We start from the raw sequence: 23884 nt of genomic DNA on the forward strand, positions 1-23884 counted from the left end.
AGGAACACCTTAACATGCATGCTAAGTAAGGTTGATGCCAGAGTGTGCAAGCCAGGATTTACTTCTAAGCAGCAAGATGCATTCTGGGGACCATCCACTTAAACAAAAATGTATTTTTTCTCCTTTTAAAATACAGGATCAATAATATGACCACTACCATGATTATTTAATGTATTTATCAGTTTCCCATTTATCAGTTTCATTTCTAAAACTGGACAAATATAGCTAGTCCTTGAGTTACAACATTCATTTAGTGACCGTTCAAAGTTACAACAGCACTGAAAAATGTGACTTATGACCATTTTTCACTCTTATGAACATTGTAGCATTCCCACAGTCATGTGATTTACATTCAGATACTTGTTCATATTTATGACGGTTGCAGAGTTCTGGCATCAGGTGATCTGCTTTTGCAACTTTTCCCATTGAAAAGCCAGATTCACTTAACAACTGTGTTTAACAACTTCAGTAATTCACTTAACAAATGTGCCAAGGCAAGTCATAAAACGGAGCAAAACTCACTTAACAAATTTCTCACTTAGCAACAGAAATTTTAGGCTCAATTGTGGTTGTAAGTTGAGGACTCCCTGTAGTAACCCTGCCTATTATACTTCAAGCTAGTGGTTCTCAAATCTGTCTAAATTATCCAACATTGGGTAAAGTTTTTTTTGTTTTCCTTTGGGTAATAACACTCAAACCGATTATCTAATCACAACACGGTCATTTAAACTGACTTAAAGTATTTTATCTACATTGGGTAAAAAAGAGATAGATACTTTTTGACACTGAAGGAAAACTTGGGAAGCAGTGCTTTAGGTTCAAATTACCAAAACACGGATTCCCAAAGAGCTATCAGGAACCAGAGGCCTGGGGAAGTTGACCAGATGATTGGCTTGCTGCTCACTAGTTGCTTACTCATAACTCTCCACACATAGCAAGAGGCAGCTGGATAGGACCAGTGGTGGCTTGCTCCCAGTTCGGTCCGGTTCTATAGAACTGGTAGTAAAAACAGTGGGAGGCTCCACCCACCTGCCCCAATGTCATCATGGGTGATCTGCGCATGCGCAGAAGCAAGCATGTGTGCGCGAGCAAAGCAATCATACGCGGGTGGTCCCGTTACGAACAGGTAGTAAAGGTAAGTAGAATCCACCCGTGGATAGGATCCATTCAAAAGGGTGTCAGGATCAAAAAAGCACAAGACTGCAGTCAAAGGCCTGCCTTGCTTTTAGCTGTACAGTATTCAATAGTGAGGTTGCAAACACCATGTAGATTTTTGGATCACCCCTATGGACCCCTCAGTCTCTCCTTCCAGCAGTCAATTGCTTTGTGAAAAATGGATCATTGTTTTAAAAGTGACTTATTGAAACAGAGAAGTGCTGGTAGCTACATTACTAACATTCAGAGAACTGAAGTACTGAGCAGCTCTTGAATGTGAGTCTACATGTTGTCCCAAGTGTAATTCTGTACAATAATATCCCAAAGAAAAGACAAAATAGGAGATACCATGATAAACATCTAAAAATGGGTTTTCATGAGGAATGAGGATGTCTTGCTCCAAGGCCTTTTGCGCTCCAGCCAACAAGTCTGTGTTAAGGATTATCGTTTATTATAGAATAGAATAGAATAGAATAGAATAGAATAGAATAGAATAGAATAGAATAGAATAGAATAGAATAGAATAGAATAGAATAGAATAGAATAGAATAGAATTTTTATTGGCCAAGTGTGATTGGACACACAAGGAATTTGTTTTGGCACATATGCTCTCAGTGTACATAAAAGAAAAAGAAAAAAGAAAAAAAATACATCAAAGGTACAACATTTACAACACAAATGATGGTCAGAAGCAGTTGTGAAATGTAAAATTCGTTACTACCAGTTCTGTGGACGTGGCTTGGTGGGGGAGGCGGTAATGTGACTGGGTGGGCATGGCCAACTTTTTCTTTTTTACTTTTAAAAGCATTTTTTCTACAACCTCTTCAGCCGAAGAGATTGTAAAAAAATGCTTTTAAAAGGCTCTGACGACCCCAGTTGAGTTGCCTGATCATCAGAGGCTTTTCTTTTCTTTAAAAGCATTTTTTTTTTGCCCTTAAAAGAAAAAAAAGCCTCTGACGATCAGGCAACTCATCTGGGATCGTCAGAGGAGCCTTTTAAAAGCATTTTTTCTACAACCTCTTCGGCCAAAAAAAATGCTTTTAAAAGGCTCTGATGATCCCAGCTGAGCCACGTGATCATCAGAGGGGGTTTTTTTACTTTTAAAAGCATTTTTTCAGCCAAAGAAAAAATGCTTTTAAAAGTAAAAAAACGAAAACAAAACCCCTGATGATTGCATGGCCCAGCTGGTCATGGGGGGGGGGGCAGGGGTTTTTGCTACCGGTTCTCCGAACCACCCGCCACCATCGCTACCAGATCTGGCGATCCGGTCCGAACCGGGAGCATTTCACCCCTGGTCAGAAGTACATAAAATAATTCAATTGGTAAATAAATAATTTCAAGGAATGATTTAGTTTTAAAGGGTCTTTAAAAATGGAAGGGATGGGAAGAAATGCACAAATGCAATCATAATCATTACTTATTTTTCGGGGGAGAGACCCTTAAAGGCAAAAAAATGTGTGGGATGGTGTTTAATTAGCTGGAGCCCACCTTTGCTGAATGTTTATTTAGATCAGAGGTGTCAGATTCGTGTCATCATGACAGCTTCACATGATGTATCATGACTTTTCCCCCCTTGGCTAAACTGGGCATGGGCATGGCCAGCATGTGACATATCCAGGCTGCGGGCCACGAGTTTAACAGCCCTGGTTTAGACGATGGTTATAGGATTTTTGATATATAGCTACACTATCGTTAAGTGGATTTAATGAATATTTATAAATCTACAATCATACTCAATGTATTTATACCAGAACTATTGATACCTAGGGGACATACAAAACTTCAATCTCGAAGGACGAAGGCAGGGAGTTTCTTTAAACCAGGCATTTTGTCCTAACAGTTGCCAGCTGCCTTTCTCCAGATTGTCTATAAATTTATTTTTTGTTTATCCTAAATATTTGGCAATGATATATTTTGTCTGAAAATGGAAGTTGATTTAGAAAAGATATAACACGTGCAGAAGGATTTAAGAGGGGGGAAAAAAGAGATAAAATTCCAAAATTGGCTTCTAAGTGATATTTATTGTTATCCAATAAAGTAAATTAACTTCTGCAACAGTTTTTAATCTTTTTAAACTTTCTGTGTTTGCCAATGCAGAATCACAATTAACCTACATAGCTATGGGATAAATGGTACACGTTCTAAATTAACTTTTGTTCTCCAATTTCTAGTAATTAACTGCTGGGCCACACACAGACGTTGTAATACAGACCAGCACTGTTTCAGTATATGTCAATAGGAGGAAAGGGCTACTTTTTTTTCAAGGTTTTTCTTTTAGTGTCTGTTTGGATTCCAGGAAAAAAAATATATAAAGCAAACTAACTAAACTTTCCAGCCTATTTGGTTCCAGCTGGGCTAAGCCCGAAATGAAAGAAGGACAGGGTGGAATAAGGATTTTTAGACCCGAGAAGCTGGCAGTTGCAGAGAAAGTCAAATGACTTTGCTTTCATCAGCTTCCAGACTTTCAGCCAGAAGAACGAATAAGTTTAAGGAGGTTTTTTTATTATTATTAAAATCCTATAGGCAGGAAAAATAGACTGTGAGGTAAAGCCAGCCTTCTGCCAACCCAGTTGGGCCTCCTAGCCTCCCCCTTCCCGCTTCCTATAACCCCTTCTTGCCTGCCCACTCATTTCCTGCCAGTGTCGTGTAGCCCCTTCTGTATGTAGGCTCTGCACTGAGGTTTTTCCCTTGGTTCCCCTTTTAAACATTAATTCCCTGCTGCTCAGCTCCCCGTCACCTCCATCCTCATAGATTGGTGCTGCTCACACCCATCCTTTCCTTAGTTTAATCTTAAGGAATAGAGAAGAAGCTGTTTCTGCAAACAGTATGAATAACAGGGTACATGAAACTCACATTGCCAGGACCTTAATATGCTTACTGTCATGATGGGTTATACTATAGCAATGTAATGCGCACTAAACTTTTTGTTATTGTTGTTGTGTTTTTTTGCTTGTCTTCCCTTTCAAGAGGATAAGTTAATTCTGCCTACTCTGCACTTTGAATGTTGGCTGTTTTCATATTTCCACTTGCTATTCACTGCTTACTTTAATAACATTTGTTTTGAAAGGAAAAAAAGAACTAGATCCAATTTTTTCCCTTGCAATGGAATTCAAGGCAGACTACAAGTTGGAAATCTAGCCCGGTATAGATAGTCCTTGACTTATGACTACAATTTGGAACCAGAATTTCCTTTGCTGAGCAATGTGGTTTTTAAGGTAAGTTACTTTTTTCAGTGTCATTTTAACTTTGAATGGTCATTAAATGAATGGTTATAAATTGAGAACTACCTATACTAACTGTGCTACACTTTGTTTAACCCCTACAACGTTCCTGTAGTAAATGCCTTTGCACAGGTATGTCATGTGCATCCTTGTGTCCCTCACATCCAGTTTCCTAAATGACCTGTTCCTCTCAGCATATTTAAACTGCTTTTCCTTACTCTTCTGAGTCACTACAACAGCAACAAGCCATCAGGATTAGACAAAATATCTTGTCATAGTAAAAGATAAGATCCAGCATGTTTAAATTCAAGAATCAAGGTTTCTTGCAGAATTGCTCTCTGCTCTGTCTTACTCCCAGGGGAAGGTTTCTTCTAGACTCTGTGTCTTTTTGTGGTAAACATTGTCAAAGGATTCAGATTATGCCACACTAAAATGAGACTTCCAGTCTCCACAAATACCTTGAAAATAAGATTAAAGACAACAAAAATGTGCATGCATACATTCAAAGTAAATGAAAATGTTCTTGGTCCACAGAAACCTGAAGCGCTTTATAGAGGTCCTTCAAGCTGAGTTACGTTTATGATGGCTATATGGAGATGTCCCTCTAGTCTCCTTGGCAACAAAACAGAACAAAACAGTCTGTCTGCCTTCTTGTGAGATGTTTGGGAAGTCTAACCTATAAGATATCTTCATATGCATCTCCAGAAATAAGTTGCATACTAAAATTTGGTTTGCACCACATACAAGACTAAATGAGATTGGTTAGTTTGGGATGTAGCATGTTGTATAAATCCAGCCTATAGACTTAATTTATAGTTCAATATATTAAGGGAATCTAGGCAATGAGTTAGGTCATTTAATAATTCAGCTAATCAAAAAGAGGGCTGTGAAAATATTTACAGACCCCTTGCATCCTGGACATAAACTGTTTCAACTCCTACGCTCAAAATGACGCTATAGAGCATTGCACACCAGAATAACTAGACTGTTGTGGCTCCAGTCCCCCCCCCCCCCCGACCTGGCCCCCTGTCAGAAAGTGACTCAGAGAGTGAGGGGGAAGGGCCATCAGGGTTCCCCTCTGCAGGGCCAGCCTCTCTGGCTCACCTCCAGGAGCCAGAGGCAAGCCAGGTGGAGGAGGTGATGAGGCCTCTGTCTCCTGTATCTCCCCCCACTCAGGCAACGCTTCCAGACCCAGCTGTGGACAATCAGTCCTGGTTAGATCCCCGGTTTCATAGACAAGAGAGGCGGGAACAACAGAAGAAGGGGTGGAGCAGGCCTAGAAAGTGCTGAGTCACGGAGCCACACCCCACAGGGTATAAAAGCAGGAGGGGTTGCTCTACTACTTCGTGACAAACAAAACAAACTGACTGGAGAAAACTTGAGCTGAACTATTTGACTGAGCATTTGGCTTGGATTGCTGTTTGTTCCTGACTTCCTGGTTGCTCCAATAACGAGCTTCTGACACGCCGGCATCAAGGAAGATAAAGAAAATCTTGGCAGATGCTTGCTGGTTTGCTGCCAGAGCTGATAGCTGCCGTGGACTAAATTGCTGGCTAATTGAGTCAGTTCACGTGCCTCCCGGACTGAGGTGGGGGGACAGAACATAGACACAAGAACAGTTTTTTCCCAAACGCCATCACTCTGCTAAACAAATAATTCCCTCAACACTGTCAAACTATTTACTGAATCTGCACTACTACTAATCTTCTCATTAAGCACAAAAAAGGCAGAACAAATAAAAAAAGGGAAAGGTGTTTTTAGTAAACATTAATGGTTTAAACATACAAAAAAAGAGAGCTCATACCCTCAACAATTTTTTTTTAAAAAAGATGCAGATGTGATATGTTTATAGAAGGTCCACATCAAAAAGGATTATAGAAAATTGCTAAAAAACGTAAAATTAGGGTATTGGTTAGAGACTAGAAATACTAGATGATGAAAAAAGGCGAAAAGCTTATATATACATATAGATATAAAGGCAAGGTATGAAAGAAACTGAATAGTCAGAAGGATAGATAGGATAGAAAATAAAATGAGAGAATGGTCAAAAGAAAAGCTTAATTAAACAAAAAGAGAAGGGGAACAAGGATATAAAAATGAGAGGAATAAGGAAACGAAGCTGATGTGAAGAAGGAACATAGGTTCTATGTTAATGAATGTTATGTATTGTTATTCTTTCTTGTCATATGTTTTATGTCAATGTATGTTATGTATTGCTGTTCTTCTTTGTTAAAAAATAATATATATATTAATAATCTTCTCATTGTTCCCATCACTCATCTCCTTCCACTTATGACCGTAACTTTGTTGCTTGTATCCTTACGATTTATACTGATATTGTTTCCTGATTGCTTATTTGTACCCTATGATTACTTATGACTGTATGACTGTAACTTTGTTGCTGGCAATCCTTATGATTTATATTGATATATTGATCATCATTTGTGTTGTAAATGTTGTACCTTGATGAACGTATCTTTTCTTTTATGTACACTGAGACCAAGACAAATTCCTTGTGTGTCCAATCACACTTGGCCAATAAAATTCTATTCAAATTCAAATAAATAAATGTTGTATCATTAAGTGTTAAATTTGTACCCTATGACTATCATTAAGTGTTGTAAGTGTTGTACCTTAATGAGGTATCTTTTCTTTTATGTACACTGAGAGCATATGCACCAAGATAAATTCCTTGTGTGTCCAATCACACTTGGCCAATAAAAATTCTATTCTATTCTAACGCTGGATTATTATACCATATAAACAGTCTAAAACAGATCCAAAACTTGAGCTTGCAAGACCAGAATAAAGCACTTCCCTGCCAGCTTTTGCGCAAATAAATATAATATATTGTACGAAACCACTACAAAACTTTGAGGATACCAATGAAATTCTTTAGATGCTTCAGATTAAAGGGAAATTGAGCCGTTCAAAGATGGGAAAGTCACAAGTCAAAACAGGAGGCAGGAATGTGAACCTGTCTGTAATATTCATAGAACTAAGGAGTCAGAAGCTTTTACTTGGGCATCTTGTTTAACATTAGACAGTGCCCAAGCAGCCTGAAACTTCTGAATTGATTTGTTTTGCTGGCTTGTTACGGCTTATTACACTGCTGTTTCTCACCTAGACCTTGATGGTTGCAGTTATATTAACTAATCTGCTCTCCATTATTTAGTTTCACATTTATAAAGAAAAATGTTTTTGAATGATATTTCTCTCCTCTTCTTGCTGACATGATGAAGGTTCTCCAGTGTTGGTGCATCCACAATGCCAGTACTCTCCTTCCCCCTAAATCTAACGCATTGTGATACCAGAACAGGGTAGATAAACCAGTATCCTTCACAGGTCTCAACTTTCCCACTCTTATCAGCTGGGAAAAGACAGAGGCCCAAATAACTGGAAGATACTTGGCCATCTACTCCAAATATTCATACACAAGGTTCGTGCAACGCAGTGCCTTATCCCACTCATCCCTAAATATTTTGCTGCTTAATTGTTATATTACATTTTTTAATTTATTTATTTGTCGAGTATGTATTAGATAATATGTATGAACTGAATACATAAAATGAATACAATTAAACTTAAACATTCAGGCAGGGATGGTAGGCATGCTGAAGCTCTTACGCACGCCCCTTAGATGCACCAACATCTACCACCAGAGCTACAAATATTTTATACCATTTCTAACTACATTGCAGCTCTGCCTCTGCCTCCACAGGATAATATATAACATTATTGGTTGCTAGCCTGGCATGTTTCTGTTCCTCTTTCTTTTTTCAGTACTTCAAGTTAAAGAAAACGCAGAAGAACATAACTTCTATAGCTTTTTCTCACCCGTCCTGAGGAAGGTCCTCTTCTCATAATCCATAACATCCTTAGAGAACTTTGTTGAATTGCACAATGTTGTTCCTCCTCATGACTTCAGAGGAGGCTTTTTGGCTCCCTAAGGAGACAGTTGTTTTATCCAGGTCCTTTCCCAAGAAATTGCAAAGGTGCCACTGCACATAGATCCCGAGCAAGACAGGCAAGGAAACTAGAAAAATGCCTGACATGCTTGGAAGTCTCTAGAAATTACCTTTTTTTTAAATTGAAATTGATATTTTTTGGATGATGGTGATGATGTTTTCCCTCAGTACAATATTAATTGTACTGCACTATATGGATTTAAAATTACACAATTTACTTACCATAAATGTAAGGCTAAATCTTACCTATGGGATCACTGGTTCATCTTGGTCTAAGGCAGTTTTTTATGTTTCCTTTCCATGATAACATTTTAGAATTTTGGTTTTCACTTTGATAAAATGCATTTGGTTGTTTGTGTCAGTTAATGAATCAGTTCAGTAGATTTATATACCGTACCTTCTTCATCAGTTTCACTGGGAAAGTAACTTCATATCAGGTGATCAGACCCTAAAGTCCAGAGCTAAATATCTACCCTTTTCCATCCAAAAACTTTACTTGTGATCCTAAATATTTAATTACAACTCTTAAAGATAGAGATATGAGAAATAATAAAGATTGTTAACTGTAAAGCTGTAGTTATTACATTCAAATTGCATTTACAAGTAAGTTAAATATTAAATATACTATCTACATTTTTGCCTTCAACCCTCTATTTTTTTTAAAAAAAAACTAGGGTTCCCAGTCTGGTATTCAAAGAATTACCCTTGCTTAAAAATACTGTTTGCTCCTTTTTTAAACCATCAACAAAGGGTATTGCCCCATACTTCTTTTCTTCATAGGTTATGAAAAAAATATTAAATTTTCCTTTCTGTTTATCCAGCCTATAATGTGGTTAAACCAGGATCCAAGCAGTACTGCAGAGAGAAAGACACTACCATAATGTAGAAATGCTTTTTTCCTAGCTTCCTTTTCACAAGATCCTGCTTGCCAGCCTTCCTGCCAATACAAAAGCATCCTTGACCTTCATGCATGAAGCTAAGCCTGAAATATGAGGCCTATGCTCCTTTGTCACAACAGGTGACAGGTAAAAATCCCTTGATATATCCTGTTCTTTTTATATGGATGGGAGACCACCAGAAAATCCCATGATACATCCTGTTCTTTTTACATGCCTGCAAATGTACACGTCAGCACATCAAAAACTGAGAGAAAGAATGAAAGCTTCTGTTGTACTACTTATCTTATTCATATAAAGGGACTTTATATGATTTCCAATATGAAATCATAGATAGATTTCCAATAAGAAATCTAATAGATCTGCTTTCTCTCATATCTGCAGTAATATGGTAGGAAATGTTGAATATGACAAAATTATTCTTGGAAAAAAGAAGATATAGGATGTGTCTGAGGACATTTCCTTGCTTCTGAGGGAAGGTATCCATTTCTCTTTCAGTTGACAGAAAACTGGACTGGTATGAAATTTTCTTACCTTATTACAAATTCTTCCCCATGTCTACTGCTTGTAACACAAGGCAATAGCTCAGTTGTCCTTAGGCTGCCCTTGGATATGGTGAGATCGAGGAAAATGCTGATTTAAACCCTGTAAGGCTAAGGATGATTTAGGCATGTCTCAATCATAAACTTGAGAACAACATGAAGACATTTTTTTTCATGGAGTGAATATATTCCAGAAAAAAAAGGTTGCCAAGATACTATATGTTTGTACTGTGGTTAAACATGTCATTGGAAGCTGCTTTATTACCATCCATAGCCAATTCTGCATTGAAGATCGTAACCATATCACAAAGCCGGTACCCCAAAATAAAACATTACTGGAGATAGATCTCTCTGTATACACATCCATCTGTGTAAATAGTGTAGTACCATGAGTTTTGCATTATGACTTAGAACAGGCAAAATTTCATTTTAGTTTAATGTTCTAACTCCAAGTTTTTCCAAGCAGATGCCTGTGAAAAAATTGTAGAAATACAGGCCATGCTATATTTACAACCACACAATAGGGACCGGAAAATCTGTCGTTAAGCAGTATGATTGTTAAGGAGGTATCATATGACAGCATCCAATTTTACCCCCCTTTTTTGCCATAATTATTGAACAAGATATCACATTAATGTCATTTGTGCCTTTCCCTGTCTTGCTTTCCCATTGACTTTGTTAGAAGTCATCTGGGAAGATCGCCAAAGGTGATCATGTGACCCCAGAACACTGCAACTGTCATGATAGCCGTAATAGCTCAGGCTGTTAAGAAGCCTGTTATTAGAACACAGTAGCCTGCAATTACTGCAGGTTCAAGCCCGGCCCGAGGTTGACTCAGCCTTCCATCCTTTATAAGGTAGGTAAAATGAGGACCCAGATTGTTGGGGGGGCAATAAGTTGACTTTGTAAATATACAAATAGAATGAGACTATTGCCTTATACACTGTAAGCTGCCCTGAGTCTTCGGAGAAGGGCGGGATATAAATGTAAACAAAAACAAAAAAATGAAGGTGCACTGATTGCCAAGCGCCCAGATTGCAATCATGTGACTGCAGGGAATGCTGCGACAGTCCTGTGACAATGCTGTGGCAGTTGTAAGCGTGAGGACAGGTTGTACGTCACTTTTTTCAACACTACCATAACTTTGAACAGTAAGTCGAGGACTACTATAAATGAAGTAAGGCTTCTCCAGAAGAATTCCAATTAAGCTATGTGACTTAAAACCATACAACCAATCTTTTTCTGTATCACAGTCTTTATGCAAAAGCCCCCTGAAGTAGGGAACTATCATTCTGTCCAATGGTAATTATTATAACTTGATCTCCATCAAGCTCCACTGCAGGTTCCATCTTCTACTCCATTGTTTTTCCAACTCGTCATTGTCATTCAGGAAATTCACAAGAGATGTGTTATGTCCTCGGAGTTACGACCCGAGCAGCCTTTGCCTGTTGCTAGCCGCCGCTGATTGGTCAAGACGCGGCTAGCTTAAAGAGTGGGAACCCGGCTGCCTCCTGATTGGTTCTTCAGACTTGACAGCTAGCTATTTAAGCAGCTGTCAAGACACGGAACGTTGTTGCTGTTCGTTTGAGCATGTTGGCTCTAAGTGTTGTTGTAATATTGGCTGACAATAAAGCCCATTACTGAATATAACCTCGGACCTCTTATTTGTTTTTTGTTTGTTTTTTTTATTGAAAGAGTTTTAAAAAACAAAAACATTTTTCCCCCTTTTTTCCCCCTCCTCCCAAAACCCCTTCCCTCCTCCCCGGCTTCCGGGTCAAACACAAGGTATTGTTATACATAAACCAAACATAGAATAAAATTTTCCCTTCTAATCCAAATAACCACATCCAAAGCTTTTCATCTCCCAACCCCCTCCCCATTACATAAAATAACTTTCTAATTATTCAAAGGCAATCTGATATTTCTTAATCTGATATCTGTTTTGTAGATAATCAATCCATTTTTTCCATTCAATTAAATATCTTTCCTGCGTATTGTCTTTTGAAAACGCTGAGATTTTAGCCATCTCAGCCAAATTAATAACTTTCAGTATCCATTCTTCTATTGTAGGTATCTCTTCTTTCTTCCAGTATTGTCCAATCAACAGCCTTGCTGCTGTTATTAAATTCAGAATCAATTTAGTCTCAATCCCTGTACAATCCGTTATAATTCCCAAAAGGAAAAATTGTGGCAGGAACTTTATCTTCTTCTTCAATACATTTTGAATAATCCACCAAATTCTTATCCAAAAGACCTTAATTTTCTTGCAAGTCCACCAAATATGAAAATATGTAGCGTCATCACAATCACACCTCCAACATTTCGCTTGGATATTAGGATACATACATGATAATTTTTTGGGATCTAAGTGCCATCTATAAAACATCTTATAAAAATTTTCCCTTAAATTCTGTGCTTGTGTAAACTTAACATTTCTAACCCAAATTTTCTCCCATGTTTCCAACATTATTGGTTCCTGAATATTCTGTGCCCATTTTATCATACAATCCTTTACCAAATCCTTTTCCAAATCTATTTCAAGCAACACATTATACAATCTCTTTATATGCTCCTGGGTCTGATTTCTAATTTGCTTTATTAAATTTTCCTCCCTTTGCATTATACCAATTTTTTGATCTTCTTTCCATCTAGCACTTATTTGCCCATATTGAAACCAAGTATAATTCCTCCCTTCTTCATTTAATACCTGTAATGATTTTAATTGCAATCTACCTCCTTCAGCATACAAAAGTTCTTTATAAGTAATCATTTCCTGTTTCTGTTCTATATTTATATTCTCTATTGCATGTCTAGGGCTCGCCCATATAGGAATCTTGTAATCTAATTTATAGGAATATTTTTCCAGACCATAAAGAGCACTTCTCAACACATGATTCTTAAAAGCCCTATCTACTTTTTTTTCATAAAATAAATACGCATGCCATCCATATAACAAGTCATAACCTTCTATATTCAAAATTCTTTCCTCTGTTAAGTTAAACCAGTCACTTATTACTGAAAGGGCTACTGCTTCATAATATAGTTTAAAGTTAGGCATTCTTAAACCACCTCTTTCCCGTGAGTCCTGTATTATTTTCATTTTAACCTCGCCTTTTACCCTGCCATATAAATTTGTTAATCCCAATCTGCCAATCTTCCAAATTTTTATCCTTTTTAATTATTGGTATCATCTGGAACAGAAACAAAATCTAGGTAGCACATTCATTTTAATAGCCGCAATCCTTCCCAATAGGGATAACTGCAATTTCTTCCAGCCACTCATATCATTCTGAACTTTTGCCATAGCAAGTCATAATTATTCTTATAAAGTTTCTTGTTCGATGAGCTAATATAGACCCTAAATATTTAACCTTTTTACTACCTCAAATCCTGTCATTTCCTCTAGTTTTTGTTTCTGTTGTATAGACATATTTTTAATTATCACTTTTGTTTTATTCTGATTTATTTTAAATCCTGATACCTTTCCATATTTATCAATTACTTCCAACAAAATCTACTTGAATTTATAGGATTTGTTAACGTAACCACTACATCATCTGCAAAAGCTCTAACTTTATACTCATATTGTCTAATCTTAATTCCTCTATTTTCATTAATTCTCGTATTTTATCTAATAATGGTTCCAGAGTCAAAACAAACAATAATGGTGATAAGGGACATCCCTGTCTTGTTCCTTTCGCAATCTTAATAACTTCTGTCAAACTACCATTTACTATAATCTGTGCTGTTTGCTCTCCATAAATCGCTTTAATTATTCTAATAAAACAGTCTCCAAATTGCATTTTCTCTATTAATTTAAATAAAAAATCCCAATGCAATCGATCAAAGGCTTTCTCTGCATCCAAAAAAATAAGTGCTGCTGAAGTATTCTTCTTTTCCAAATATTCCAATATATTAATAATCTGTCTAACATTATTCCTCATCTGCCTCCCTTTTATAAAACCAGATTGATCAGTATGAATTCTTTGTTGTAAAACTAACATTAATCTATTTGCTATTATTTTTACAAAAATCTTATAATCATTATTTAAAAGTGAAATCGGCCTATAGTTACCAGGTTTAGAGCAATCTTGCTCCTCTTTGGTATCAGTGAAATAAAAGATGTTTTCCATGACGGGGTATTCCCACCCTAATTGTATCTGATTAAATAATTCTTTAAGTGGGCCTAATATTTCATCCTGTGTTTTTATAATAAGTTGCTGTAAGACCATCTGTACCAGGGTTTTCCCATTTTAATTGTTTAATTGCCTCCACTATTTCTCCAGTAGCTATCGGCCGATTCAGCTCCTCCCTCTGTTCTAATGTTAGAATATTAACCTTATAATCTTTCAAATAATCATAAATGTCCCTATCCAATATTTTGTCTTTTGCATATAGTGCAGTATAAAATTCTGAGAATGCCTTTTTAATTTTATCCTGTTGATATATCTCTTTACCTTTATATTCTATTTTTTGTATGACACGTGCTTTCTGTTTCTTCCTTAAATTATATGCCAACCATCTCCCAGGTTTATTTGCATTACAAAAGGTATTATGTTTAGCATATTGTATATTCGTTGCCACCTGGTCTGCCATTAACATATTAAATTGACTCTGTAATATTTTTATAGCCTCTTTAAGTTTATGATCTTGTGGGTTTTGAATTAATAACTGTTGCTTCCTTTGAATTTCTTCTTCCAAATATCTACGCTGCCTTTGTTTATTATTCCTTTGCCTGTTGTCCAAATAAAATCAATATCCTCTAATACACGCTTTGCTCGCCTCCCACACAGTTCCTATAGGTGTCCCTTTGTACATATTAAAATCAAAAAATTCTTTCAACTGTTTCTTACAATAAGTTACATTATCCTCATATCTAAACAGATTTTCATTCAACCTCCATGTTCTACCACCTTTTTCCCCTTGTAATAATTCCATCCATACTGGGCTATGGTCAGTTAAACACCTCGAAATATCTTCGCTTTTCTTCACCCTAGAAAGCAAGTCATTAGAAATTAAAATAAAATCAATGCGTGAAAAGATTGATGCCTATCAGAAAAAAGTAAAATCTCTCTCATCTGGATTCCGTAACCTCCATATATCTCTAAACTCAAAGTCTTCCATCATTTCAAAAAGGATTTTGGTAATTTTGCATGTATAGGTATCTTCTTGGAGGAGGTTCTCTTATCCTTCTTGTATCAATTACTCCATTCCAGTCTCCTAATAAAATAAACGAACTATAATCCCAGAGGGTCAACCTCTCATGTAACATTTTGTAAAACTTTTCTTGTTGCTGATTAGGTGCATAAATACCTATCAACAAAGTCTTTTGCATCTATCACCAGTTCAATAGCAATAAATCTTCCTTGAATATCTGCCTCAATTAACTTAGCTGGTATATCCTTCCTGATATATACAACAATTCCATGCTTCTTTTCCAAAGCTGATGCAACAAAATGGTTACCCAATTTTGAATTAATTAAATATTTTTGGTCTGATAATTTTATATGTGTCTCTTGCAAACAAATCACATCATTTTTAAATTGTTTCAAGTAGTGAAATATTTTCCTTCTTTTCTGAGCTGAATTCAAGCCATTAACATTCCATGACAAGATTCTATTTGCCATTACTGGCCTCCTGAAGCTTTGAAGCAGACAACGGAAGCTCCTCCTCCGGTATCTTCCGTCTAGCTCCTCCCACAGCTTCCATAATGGGATCCTGACTTTTACTTTGAGACTGTTGCTCTTCTTTACGCTTAAGGGCTCCTCTTGTCACCCTTTGCTCTTGTGGTTCCTCTAATACTGGCAGCAATGAAGGCTCTTGGATCACCACGCCTTCTTGAATCTCTTGAAGTTTTTCTATCACTTCTATTTCGACTTTCAAAACTGTAGAAAGAAAATCCTTTGCCTTTAAAACAGTGTCAATTCTATATCTCCTTCCTTGATAGAATACTGTCAGTCCAACTGGCACCTCCCATCTGAATTGAATCTGATGTTTTTTAAGTTCTTGTGTAAAAAAAGCAAATTCCTTCCTATCTCTTAACATCTTTGAAGGAATCTCTTTCAACACCTTCAGCTCCTGTTCTCCAATTTTTAAAGTTGTCTGATATGAAACTTGCAGAATCTGATTTCTCATAGTCCTTTTCACAAAATAAACCACAATGTCCCGAGGAAGCTTTCTCTGTCTTGCAATCCAGGAGTTAACTCTATATATTTTATCAATTTGGTAAGCTACCTCTTGGGGTTCCACTTCAATAAATTCAGCCAATGCTTCTGATATAATTTTTCTTAAGTCTTCTCCTTGCTCTTCTTGCATACCAAAGATTCTAAGAGCTCCTTCCATAAGTTTATATTGTAATATCACATCCTGAACTTCATTTTGATCCACTTTTTTCTCAACACCTTTCATTTTGTCTTCTAAATGCTTATTTGACTGAGAGATCTGTTGCATCTCCTCTTCCAATCCCTCAATTTTTTTACTCAGTCCTTGAACTGCCATGAGAATATCTTCTCTTATTTTTGCATTAAAATTCTCCATCATCTCTTTTTGCCTATCTTCAGAAAGTTTTAATTGTTCTTTCAATATTTTCCTCAGACTTGGTTCAGATCCCCTTCTTCCAGAAGGCTTTAAAGGTTTAGCTGCCATTCTGTCTTCAAAAGAATCAGGAATTCAAACTTAATAACTTTCCTTCCTCCTTTCAGTATAAAAACTCCGTTTGTAACAATCCACAAATAACGCTACTTTATCGTACTAAAAATTTTACTTTCACTTTCAGACGCCATTTTAAAAGTCAATTAATCAAAGACAAAGAAAGGTTTCAGGTTTCAAAAGGAGTCGGTACTTGCCGTGCTGATTCTACATCAAAGATCGAACGCTTGTGAAATTCCGTCTGCTTAGAAAATCAATCAATTTAATAAGTCCTCTAGAGCAGAAGCGACATTCCTCTCCTTTTCCTGATAAAAACAGGAGCGTGTTTGAAGTTGGAGGAGTGGAATTCGGTGGGGTCATAAATCCAGGAAAATTCGCTCTTAAGAGCAAACCCCCTGTCAGACCTGCCACTTTTCCACAACTCTGATAACCCTCTTTCACCCAGAGGGTATGCTAAGCTCAGTGAACAGTGATTTTTTCTGTTTCACTGACTTTTACAATCTTCTAACACGGAGTGCTCTGTTAGAGCACCCAGCAGGAGCGGTGACGTCACTGGAGCCTCCTCTTATTTGTTAATGGAATAGAACAAGATGGTCAAATGAAAGGGACATACATTTTGGAGAAATGAGAGTAGGAAACAAGCACATCTCTTAGAGTAGTGATGGCTAACTTTTTCGGAGGTGTTGTGTGCTCATGTGCACAAGCATGCGCCAAAGCACTGGAACCCAGAAGAGAGCAGCTGTCCGGTGTACATGCATGCAGCGGCCAGCTGCTCTTCTGGGTTCTGTCACACACACGCATGCTGGACAGCTAGACAGAGAGGGCTCTGCGTGCCACCTCTTGGGAGCAGACACCTTCAGCCTATGGATCCAGAATATTTTGCCACCCTATTTGATCAGCACTACTTTAAGTAAATTCATGGCACCATTTAGTTGGCTTCTCTTTGGGCCTGACACTTGAAGTGAACCCATCATCCGCACTTAAGCTATCTAGTTAAAGTGCTCATGAGGTCAGTTCTGTCATGATATACTATAATTTGGTAGTTAGAGAATGAGTGCCTTATATAAATTCCCTCTCTATACCATCTAGTTCCCAAGACTTTGGAATGTGTAACAATCCAATGGACTGGATTATAGTCTTTATCAATGTTTCATTGAAAAAAAATGCCAGGAATTTAGTAGATAGTAGAACATGTATGACTTAGGTATTCACTAATGTTTTAAAACAGAGGGGCAGAGTCTTAAGCTTGTACACCATGTGCTGTTTCTAAATTCTTGGATTGGTTTACAAAGCCCTTCCAGCAACTGCCACATAAATTTGTAGTTTGTATTAAAATGGAAAGGGAGAATTACTAAATGCACAAGAAATACGTGTATTAGGCTCAATTAAATTAATCTAAATTTAAATGAAGTCAAATTTAATTTTTGTCCTGGCCCCACCTACTTTTGAAATATGGTTCCTGGCACACCACTCCAAAATTACATGCAGCCCTCAGGTCAGAAAAAAAAATGCAACCCTAAATATTAGGAAGAGATTCAAATCAAGGCTACACATTGTACTATTCCAAGGATATGAAGGTATAGGCAGAAGCCAGAATGATAGCTTGTGCATTATAACATGAGCATCAAATATTTTTAATAAGACAACTTGTATCAGTTATGTTATGATGTCATGATATCCCTAAGGAAGTATATGTCATTCATATTACTGTATGTTGACGTCATAATGCAGATGATCAGGAATTGTAGAATGTGCCCTTTACTGGTACAATCGCTTAACCAGTTCCTTCTCTTACCAGACTTTGGTTATGTGACATTGAAAGTACCATCGTCTTGTATTTGAAAGTTCTTTTCAGCAAAGTAAAGGTATTCCACAGAATTATATCCAAGGGAAATATATTCAATATATTGAGAAACCATATCCTATGAATGATAATGGTGATTCTTATGAGTTCTTTGAAGTCAAATACTAATGTTCAAATTTAGGGAACTGAGTTGCTAGGTGCACACATTGCACAAATGTGGAGGCGAGTTATTGGCCCCAAAGGATAGGGTGCGCAACTTAGGTGTTCTCCTGGATGAATGGCTGTCGTTTGAAGATCATTTGACGGCCGTCTCCAGGAGGGCCTTCCACCAGGTTCGCCTGGTTCGGCAGTTGCGCCCCTTCCTTGATCGGGATGCCTTGTGCACAGTCACTCATGCGCTCGTTACCTCCCGCTTGGATTATTGTAATGCTCTCTACATGGGGCTCCCCTTGAGGTGCACCCGGAGGCTTCAGTTAGTCCAGAATGCAGCTGCGTGGGTGATAGAGGGAGCTTCGCGTAGCTCCCGTGTAACACCGCTCCTGCGCAGACTGCACTGGCTACCTGTGATCTTTCGGGTGCACTTTAAGGTTTTGGTTACTACTTTTAAAGCGCTCCATGGCTTAGGGCCTGGGTACTTACGGGACCGCCTGCTGTTACCTCATGCCTCCCACCGACCCGTACGCTCACACAGAGAGGGACTTCTCAGGGTGCCCTCCGCCAAGCAATGTCAGCTGGCGGCCCCCAGGGGAAGATCCTTCTCTGTGGGGGCTCCCACCCTCTGGAACGAACTTCTCCCGGGTTTACGCCAAATACCTGACCTTCGGACCTTCCGCCGCAAATTGAAAACACATCTATTTATTCGCGCGGGGCTGGCTTAAATTTTACTGGTTTTAAATTTTCTATCATTAATTTTAAGGAGTTTTTTAGTTTTATGTATTTTAAAGTTTTTAGGCCAACTATGTAATAAGTTTTTTAATTTGCATTTTAATTGTATATTGTACTGTTTGTTTTACCTTGGCTGTATACTGCCCTGAGTTCTTCGGGAGAAGGGCGGTATAAAAATCGAATTAATAATAATAATAATAATAATAATAATAATAATAATAATAATAATAATAATAATAATAATAATAATAATAATAATAAACCATCACTTGTTCAGCCACAAGTTATTGAATCATCTATAGATTGGGCTCAGATAATAAGCTAATTCATAAGTTACTTTTTTTTTCAACTACAAAAATTGGCTTGTCCCTATACACTAACCAAATCATATTAATGATTAGTATCTTATGTGAAAATGTCAGAGTGTCTAAAATAACAACAATTTGGGACGGTCAAAGATGAGCTCCTGGAAGATTCTTGTCAAATCAGGAACTGCAAGTCTCTTTCCACCAAAAAAAAAAATGGGACAAGTCACAAAAGCTTTGGAATCATGCTTGCACAAGAGTCTCTGCAAGAAAGAAAACAGTTGCTATTAAACTAAGCTGCTAAGTGTCTGCAGCTGTTGTCTCAGACCTCTTCTACTTCATCTGCACAGGAGACAGAACATACTCAAGTCAGTGTTTATACTATTTTTCTCTGATCTTTCACTTTGTTGTTCACCTCTGCCAAGTTATGTTCTTTATCCTGAGTCCATGAATGTGACAAAACGGTCTGTATTCTCAATAGCCCACAATATATTTTATGATATTTTTAACATACTGTTGGTACATCTACTAGAAAATATGCTTGCCTTGTAAAGCAAGAAGCAATACAAAAATCATTTAAGTGCATGCATAAATATATTTAATACTATCATATGTTATGGCTATTTTCTTTTTTTCCCCATTTCTTAGTATTTATACAATCAAGCACGTACAAAAAAGAGGTATGGAATAACATCACCATTTCCTTATCTTCTTAAGAGACACCCTAACTTTTTAAAATAACAAATGGAAGCTAAGAGAAGGATTTAGAATATCCACTTGGGGCAGATACCTGTTATGGCAGTGGTGAGGAACTTTGTTTTTAGCCTGAGACCACATATTATCATGAATGAAGGCAGTGGTGAAATCCAAAATTTTTCCCTACTGGTTCTGTGGGTGTGGCTTGGTGGGCATGGCTTGGTGGCAATGGTGAAATTCAAATTTTTTAACTATTGGTTCTGTGTCCATGGCTTGGTGGGCATGGTGTGGCTTGGTGGGCATGGCAGGGGAAGGATATTGCAAAATCTCCATTCCCACCCCACTCTGGGGCCAGCCAGTCAACATTTCTGCTACTGGTTCTCCGAGCTACTCAAAATTTCTGCTACTGATTCTCCAGAACCTGTCAGAACCTGCTGGATTTCACCCCCGAATGAAGGTGAATAAATGTGTCCCAGGATAATGTTGCAGGATCCAATCTGGCTCAGTCACCAGGACCAGAGGTTTTATCTTCTGAGCTTTCAGACTAGTGCTGGAGCCCATCTTCAGGGAACTTCTCTTTAGGTAGAGAGATGAGCTCCAGCACAAATCCAAAAGCTCAGAAGACAAAATCTCTGGTCTCAGTGACTGACCCAGATTGGATCCTATCACACATTTTCTTTACTGTTCCCTACCAACTCCAAAAGCTGCAGTGTGTCAGGTATCACCAGAAGAGCAGGTCTAAAATGACAATATTCAATTTGTACTCTGGAAAATTGTCACTGATGATGGGCTTTGGTGGCTTGGTTCTGGGAACTCCAAGAGTTCAAAAATTAATTTGAGAGTTACATGTAGTCTGTGAATTGCAGGCAACCTATTTTTGCGTTAGAGCTATGATCCTTTCCCTTGCATGTTTTAGATCCCAGGGATGCAGAACAATGGAACATGAGTAGATTTTGAATCAGCCTTAATCATGCTTTATTGTCAGTGTTTTTCAAAGTTGGCAACCTTAGGACGTGTGGACTTCAACTTCCAGAATTTCCCAGACAATTGGATGGAGAGTTCTGGGAGTTGAAGGCCACACACCTTGAAGTTGCCAACTTTGGAAAAAACTGCTTAATACTATACATGAAAAATATAAAAAGCCAAAGCTGTCTATTTGGTTTACCTTTTCAGAAGGAGGATATGTAGGCGACTGTGAACCAAGCCACGGCAACAAAAAAGGCAGAAATTTAAAAATAACAAATGGAAGCTAAGAGAAGGATTTAGAATATCCACTTGGGGCAGATACCTGTTATGGCAGTGGTGAGGAACTTTGTTTTTAGCCTGAGACCACATATTATCATGAATGAAGGCAGTGGTGAAATCCAAAATTTTTCCCTACTGGTTCTGTGGGTGTGGCTTGGTGGGCATGGCTTGGTGGCAATGGTGAAATTCAAATTTTTTAACTATTGGTTCTGTGTCCATGGCTTGGTGGGCATGGTGTGGCTTGGTGGGCATGGCAGGGGAAGGATATTGCAAAATCTCCATTCCCACCCCACTCTGGGGCCAGCCAGTCAACATTTCTGCTACTGGTTCTCCGAGCTACTCAAAATTTCTGCTACTGATTCTCCAGAACCTATCAGAACCTGCTGGATTTCACCCCCGAATGAAGGTGAATAAATGTGTCCCAGGATAATGTTGCAGGATCCAATCTGGCTCAGTCACCAGGACCAGAGGTTTTATCTTCTGAGCTTTCAGACTAGTGCTGGAGCCCATCTTCAGGGAACTTCTCTTTAGGTAGAGAGATGAGCTCCAGCACAAATCCAAAAGCTCAGAAGACAAAATCTCTGGTCTCAGTGACTGACCCAGATTGGATCCTATCACACATTTTCTTTACTGTTCCTACCAACTCCAAAAGCTGCAGTGTGTCAGGTATCACCAGAAGAGCAGGTCTAAAATGACAATATTCAATTTGTACTCTGGAAAATTGTCACTGATGATGGGCTTTGGTGGCTTGGTTCTGGGAACTCCAAGAGTTCAAAAATTAATTTGAGAGTTACATGTAGTCTGTGAATTGCAGGCAACCTATTTTTGCCTTAGAGCTATGATCCTTTCCCTTGCATGTTTTAGATCCCAGGGATGCAGAACAATGGAACATGAGTAGATTTTGAATCAGCCTTAATCATGCTTTATTGTCAGTGTTTTTCAAAGTTGGCAACCTTAGGACATGTGGACTTCAACTTCCAGAATTTCCCAGACAATTGGATGGAGAGTTCTGGGAGTTGAAGGCCACACACCTTGAAGTTGCCAACTTTGGAAAAAACTGCTTAATACTATACATGAAAAATATAAAAAGCCAAAGCTGTCTATTTGGTTTACCTTTACAGAAGGAGGATATGTAGGCGACTGTGAACCAAGCCACGGCAACAAAAAAGGCAGAAATTTAAAAAATAACTAACTAAATTGCTATACAGACAGACAGACATGCCCATGTGTGTGTTCATTCACTTACCTGTATAAAATGACTTTTCCTGGGACAGAAGAGGGAGAAACTGCTGTACTAAGAGACTTATCAGAAGGGAAGCAGTTTCAAAGGCTAATAATTAACTAAACAGTTTGCCTAGAGTCCATTCAATCTAGCTGAATTGAAATAAATAAAGTATAAAGTAAAATAAAATAATTTTTTTTTGAATAAAAATAAAGAAAAGCAAAGTAAGGTAAATGTGTGGATGGAAAAAACATGCATGAGATGTTTTGAATCCCATCTGTAGGCAAGGCTTGTTGAAAGTGTTGTTTTGTCCCACCCTCTATAGTTAAAACTTGTGTTATTGTTAACACTCTTGCCTGAGCTTTCTGTCCCAATCCTTCCTTATCCACCTATTTAATTCCACCTCTATTAAACAGTTTACATTTTCCAATTTCCCAAAACAAAGACAAAATAAACAGGTACTGGACATAGAATAAGATCAGAAGAGTTGAATGTTTTTAGCTGGATCCAGACATTGCTCAATAGGGAATTATCTGTCACAGATATGACACTTGTTGGCTCCTATTTAAGTTTGCATTTTTGCAAATACAGCCAATAACTCCAGGGCTTCAAGAACAACATATGGATTTCTTCCCAGAAATCCTACTGAATTTAATAAAATGTACTTTTTGGTCAAGGAAGGAGATACAATTGTATCCTCAATTTTTTTTACACATCCTGCTAAGCTGTTTTGTCTTTCCACAATTTCTTAAATACTTATATTTTCTTGGTTTGTAAACCATCCAGGACCATTTAAAGAAACGTGTAATTGTAAATATATACCACAAATATGAGAGGCATATGATTTATCTTCTTGTATATTACGCATCTGACTTATCCTTCTAATTTCCAAAAGGCACTGCAAGCAATAGCTTTATTTGTCCTCCAATGAGTAAATTTTAAGAAAGTATTTCCAACTTAGCTGAAAACCTTTTGCCTTTGGGACTTTACACCCACATGCATTAAAGGAAACAAAAACAAAAGCTTCTTGTGATGAAAAATTTTTCCTTGAGGGTATAAAGACTTCCCCTTAACACTTGGAAAATAGAACATATTTTTGTTTTGTTCATGAAAAGAAGATCACCATCTACAGAGCTTGGCTTGAAATATCAAGGATCCAATTTCCCTCAGAAATATTTGTAGTGTTACAGAATTAGACTACTGTACTTCATTATACAATTAAAATCCTTCATGGCTGCCACTCCGTTGGAAAATATTATTTTGAATGACCCGTCATATTTCTGTTTCCATAAACATT

The sequence above is a fragment of the Ahaetulla prasina genome, chromosome 4 (genome assembly GCF_028640845.1).
Source record: "Ahaetulla prasina isolate Xishuangbanna chromosome 4, ASM2864084v1, whole genome shotgun sequence".
In the NCBI taxonomy this organism is placed as follows: domain Eukaryota; kingdom Metazoa; phylum Chordata; class Lepidosauria; order Squamata; family Colubridae; genus Ahaetulla; species Ahaetulla prasina.